The sequence below is a fragment of the Monopterus albus genome, unplaced genomic scaffold, assembly GCF_001952655.1.
Source record: "Monopterus albus unplaced genomic scaffold, M_albus_1.0 scaffold281.1, whole genome shotgun sequence".
In the NCBI taxonomy this organism is placed as follows: domain Eukaryota; kingdom Metazoa; phylum Chordata; class Actinopteri; order Synbranchiformes; family Synbranchidae; genus Monopterus; species Monopterus albus.
Genome location: NW_018128161.1, coordinates 232,999 through 237,768, shown reverse-complemented (window position 1 = coordinate 237,768; position 4,770 = coordinate 232,999). Strand labels below are relative to the sequence as shown.

Sequence of the window (4,770 nt, the reverse complement as noted above, 5' to 3'; positions counted from 1 at the left end):
CACTAAGAACAATTGGCATATTTCCTGAATATGTAACGTGTTCCTGAATATGTAAGTGTGACCAATAACACGTGACCATTCATAGTTCATGGCTTGGCCTTCAAATAGTTTTTAAAATTTACACATCACAATGCACAGAACACCTGTATATTTCAGGTCTTATTCACAACATGACAGTTGTCAAAAATGTGCTTCAGTGAAACTACAGCTGATGTGGTTGTCATTCTCTGAACCTTCTCAATTGCACCACTCCTGTTTCAGGTTGTGTGCTCTTTCTATGTACACTAGATTGTCAGCTACACTCGATGCTCTGCGATAACTGTTCCATCTAGCTATTTCATTGTCCATTTTGCATCCATGCTTAGTGACATGTGCACAGTCATTCTGTTCATGTCATCCTTCAGCTATTTCAACAAAGAACTTCAGCCATTTCATCTCATCCTTCGGCTGTTTCAGCAATTGATTTCAAGCATTTTCAGGGTTATCCTTCTGCTTCTTTACAAATCACCTCAGGACCTTCTACCGGTTTGAGGCCGCTTGGGATAGCTCCATGCACAATTCTTTGCTTCTAAATCGAGTCACTCCACATGGGGAAAAAATCTACATGACCCTCTCAGCCTATCTGGAGGTACAGTATAGTGCATTCATGAGAGACAGAAATACTGTAACTCATACAGTATCAGTGGTGATGCGCAAATTACTATATGAACAATGTCCGAAAATCCTCCACTCTCTATCAATTGCAGATGGAAAACTGCACCCAGCCTGCAGTCATAACCAAAGATATCTGCATGGTGTTTTACTCTCGGGACACAAAGCTCTCAGCCTCCCGCTCTATTCGCAACCTTTTTGGTACTGGAAGCCTGAGAGCAGCAGATGGGTGAGTTTGACAATTTGAATGATGAAAAACACCATGTAGCAAACCAACAACAAATACAATTGCACTTTTTAAAGTATGAATTAACATAAAATGAAGCCCTGAAAGGTATAAGTTTTCCTATTGCATATAAAAACACCACAAGTAAATCAATGTGCATGTAACAACAATACAATCAAATGAACAGCAATGATTGTATGTCTGTTCTTTCCTTCATAAAAAAAAGTGCAGCTAACCTAACATGTTATATGCAGCTTCATTCACTTGAGATTGAAATGCAAAAATGTCAGCATATTTACTTTATCTGGTTTAAGTAGTGCTCTTTGAGGGGAGACAATATACCCACTGGCACTGAACACTCTCTCTGAAGGCACGCTGGTTGCTGGGATGCACAGAAGCTTCCTGGCAACCCTGGCAAGGTGAGACAGTTCTGATGCATGGCCCCTCGACCACACAAGTGGATCCTCTTCTGCTGGAAGTAGGGGCAGAGACAGGTAGACTTTGATTTCTTTTTTCACACTGCCTTCTAGAGTGGTCAGAATCTGACCCTCTTCACCTCTCTGCTGTCTTGTTGAAGTAATCTTTTTCAGCAACCCGGCTAGGCCTTTCCCCTCCGATGCTGCTGTGGGAGTGCTGGTGGTAGTGGAGGTGTTTTGTGGTTCTTTCCTAACATGTGCAGCCAGCTTCACAGCCTTCTGGACACAGTCAGTGTCAATTTGTGAAGCCTCAGACTCATCTAAAGAGCTCCTTTTGAAGCGGGGGTCAATGAAACAAGCCATGTTCATGATTCTCTTTGCTTTCTCTGTGTATCTATTTTTGAGGTCTTCTCTCATTAAACTTTTCATCTCTTTGGTCAGGGATGTATCTGTATCCTTTTCCACCAGAACATCACAACTGATGTGGTCCAGGACGGGCTTGATGGCTGACAGTGTTACTCGTGTTTCTGAGGCAAGTGCATCCGTTAACTTGCTCAGAGGTTCAAGGAGCTGGCACAGTTGCTCCATGACAGTTATTTCAGTATCCTTGGGCATCAGATGCCATGATCCTCTTTCTCCAGCCAGTGTTGCACGGACTGGTGGCTGCTGACTAAGAAAACGCTCAACCATCTTGTATGTAGATCCCCATCGAGTCACCACATCATGTATCAAAGCCTTCTGTGGCATGTTGAGGGCAGCTTGATTTTCCCTCAGTTCTCGCCTTCTCCTCCAGCTCCTTAAGAAGCCCTGAATCAGATGATGGCACGCCTTGACTGCTGTTTGAACTCTGAATATTCAAAGCCTTTGAGATGGCCAGGTTCAAATTATGGCCAAAGCACCCAAGCCACACATCTGAGAACCCTTCAAAAGCTTTTATCATGTTTGTTGCATTGTCTGTGGTTACGCAGACCAGGTCTTTTTTGTTGCTCCCCCATTCTTCCAGCATATTCTCAAAAAACTCGCTGATGTTGTGAGCTGAGTGATCTTCTGGGAAGAACTGAGTTTTGAGGCAGTTTGATTCCAGTTGCCAGTCTGGGGTGAAGTAGTGGATAGTGAAGCCTATATAGGGTTGACCACCAACACTTTCACTATCCAGAGGTCAGTAGTTGCAGCAAACCATGTTCTTTGAGCTAATTTTTTTACAACATCAGCTTTGACCTGGTTGTACAGGTTTGGTATTTCAGTTTTGGAAAAAAAAAATTTGTGATGGCAGTTTGTAGTGTGGTACAGCAACTTTCATCAGCCTCTGAAAACCAGGCCTCAAGAATCTGAAATGGCATCATGTCCTTTGCAATGAAATATGAAATAGCTGCAGTGAGGTCTTGAGCATTTTTTAATGTGGGTGCATAAGCAGTCTGCCTTTTAAGCACCTGCCTCTCGTCCTTTCCTCACGCTAGTCTGCTCCCTTGCACTGATTGCATTATTAGACACACCTGCCCCGCTTCCCTGATCACTCACCAGCTGCGCCTCGTTAGTTTCCCTCCTTACTTATACACTGCTCACCATTCACTCCCCTGCCAGTTCTTTCTCTGTCTTCAGGCCCCGTATGTTTTATCACTTTGTTTTTGTGCCAAGTACGCCCGCTATATTTTTCTGTGTTTTTCTCAAGTCTCTATTCCTGCCCCGCCGTATCTGTTTTTCCACCTCTCCGGACTGCTCCTCTGGACCCTGGATTCACTCAGCTCCACCAGCCATCGCCTCACAGGTCGATGCACAGTCTCCTTTAACCTGTTTGTTTTTCCATACTCCTATTTTCTCAGTCATCATCGCCTCCACCTCGACCAGCCCAGGAGTGAACCCAACATCCGCAGCCCAGCCCATTATCATCCACCATACCATTGACTGTGTTTCTTCTGCCGCTGATTGACACCTGGTCATCTCTCTCAACATCCCTCCTATATTTATTTCCTTGTACAGCACTGTAAATAAACCTCACTGTTTGCACCAAAGCCAGCTACCTGGGTTTGTCTTTTTCCACTTGCTCACTCTGTGTTTGAACAAAATAAGTTGGTTAGATGACTAAACTACTGGAATATCGATTCTGTTCTGCTGCATTTCCTTCTTTATAATGACTGTTGTCAATAGTGATGCATTATAAGTTAACACAGTGCACATTCATGTCTTGTATCACCGCGGACGTGTTCTCTAGTTTCAGTTCATTCAAATGCAACTTGCTGTCTGGCGTCTCAGTTTTGGATTGTATTGATTATGAAATCAGAGGAATTTAGTATTAATACTACTATAATATTGCTGTAGTAATCATATTGTCTGGACAATTGCTTTGTACACTGTACATAATGGATTTATAAACAGGTAAATTAGGATGAATCTCAATTCAATATTTCATGTACCCGTAATTATATATTACAGATAAAATAAATCTGTGTAATAAGTTTACTACGAATATACAATACATTGTTATATAAATGTCAACCTTAATAGTTGGGACATGTTCGTTCGTCTTGACTCAAAGCCACTTGCTGCGGACTTTTTCTTCGCGGAAGCTTTGCGTTAATTACAAGTGAGATAATAAAATATTTAATCTCTAATCAATATTTTTTTTTGTCCAAATATTTGCCCAAGTTAGTTTTGGTATTGAGGTAAACATTAACTTACCTTGCATTCGCTATATAACAGAGGGTGGTGATCACAAAGATGGCTCAGCAAATTTGACGCGTTTCCCCCTTTTGCAGCGACTTTCTTCTTGCATGATCTGCAGACAGGGTGAGCGTCCTCGATTAAATTGCCCTCATGACTCTTGTAAAAGCCAAAATATGACCAGACCTCCAATTTGGTCCTCTTAGATGGCTGAAAAATCTGCTGAGCGCTATCACTGCCTTCCGCCATATTATATTGTGCCAAAAACTACAATGCGTGCTGCTCCCGTCCCGTGTCAAACTAGATGCTGGCTGAAAAGGCTTTACCGTGAGTTTTTAAAATCACAATAATCAAACACAGTGTTAATGATAATTAAATTTTAAATGATAATACTAACAGTCAGGACATTTTATCGTGGTTTATCAATAAACCGGTAATCGTTTCATCCCTAGTGGGGTCCTATTGGACTATTTTCACATCTTTAATAAGTTCAGCATACTTTCAGCTAGCAAACCCATTCAGGTATCAAAATGTTCAGCTCTTCAAGGACATTCATGCTGCTATTCAGAAGTTTTCTAAACTTAATACGTTAGAAATATTTATTTTGAAATTTTGCACCATTCAAATGAATGGGAAAATTCTACTTCAGCACACTTTCAGGTATCAAAATGTTCAGCTCTTCAAGGACATTCATGCTTCTATTCAAAATTTTTCTAAACTTCATGCCTTTGTAATTCATTCATTCATTCATTTTCTACCGCTTAGTCCCTGAACGGGGTCACGGGTGGGGCCGGAGCCAATCCCGGCCGGCAATCTGGC

The 4,770-nt window shown here is 41.8% G+C and overlaps 1 protein-coding gene across 1 annotated transcript in view; it reads right to left on the bottom strand.

Annotated features, from left to right (window-relative positions):
- Positions 1-4,770, bottom strand: part of wdr36 (WD repeat domain 36) — a 19,195-nt gene that overhangs the window by 8,802 nt on the left and 5,623 nt on the right. The gene's annotated exons all lie outside the window — the stretch shown is intronic.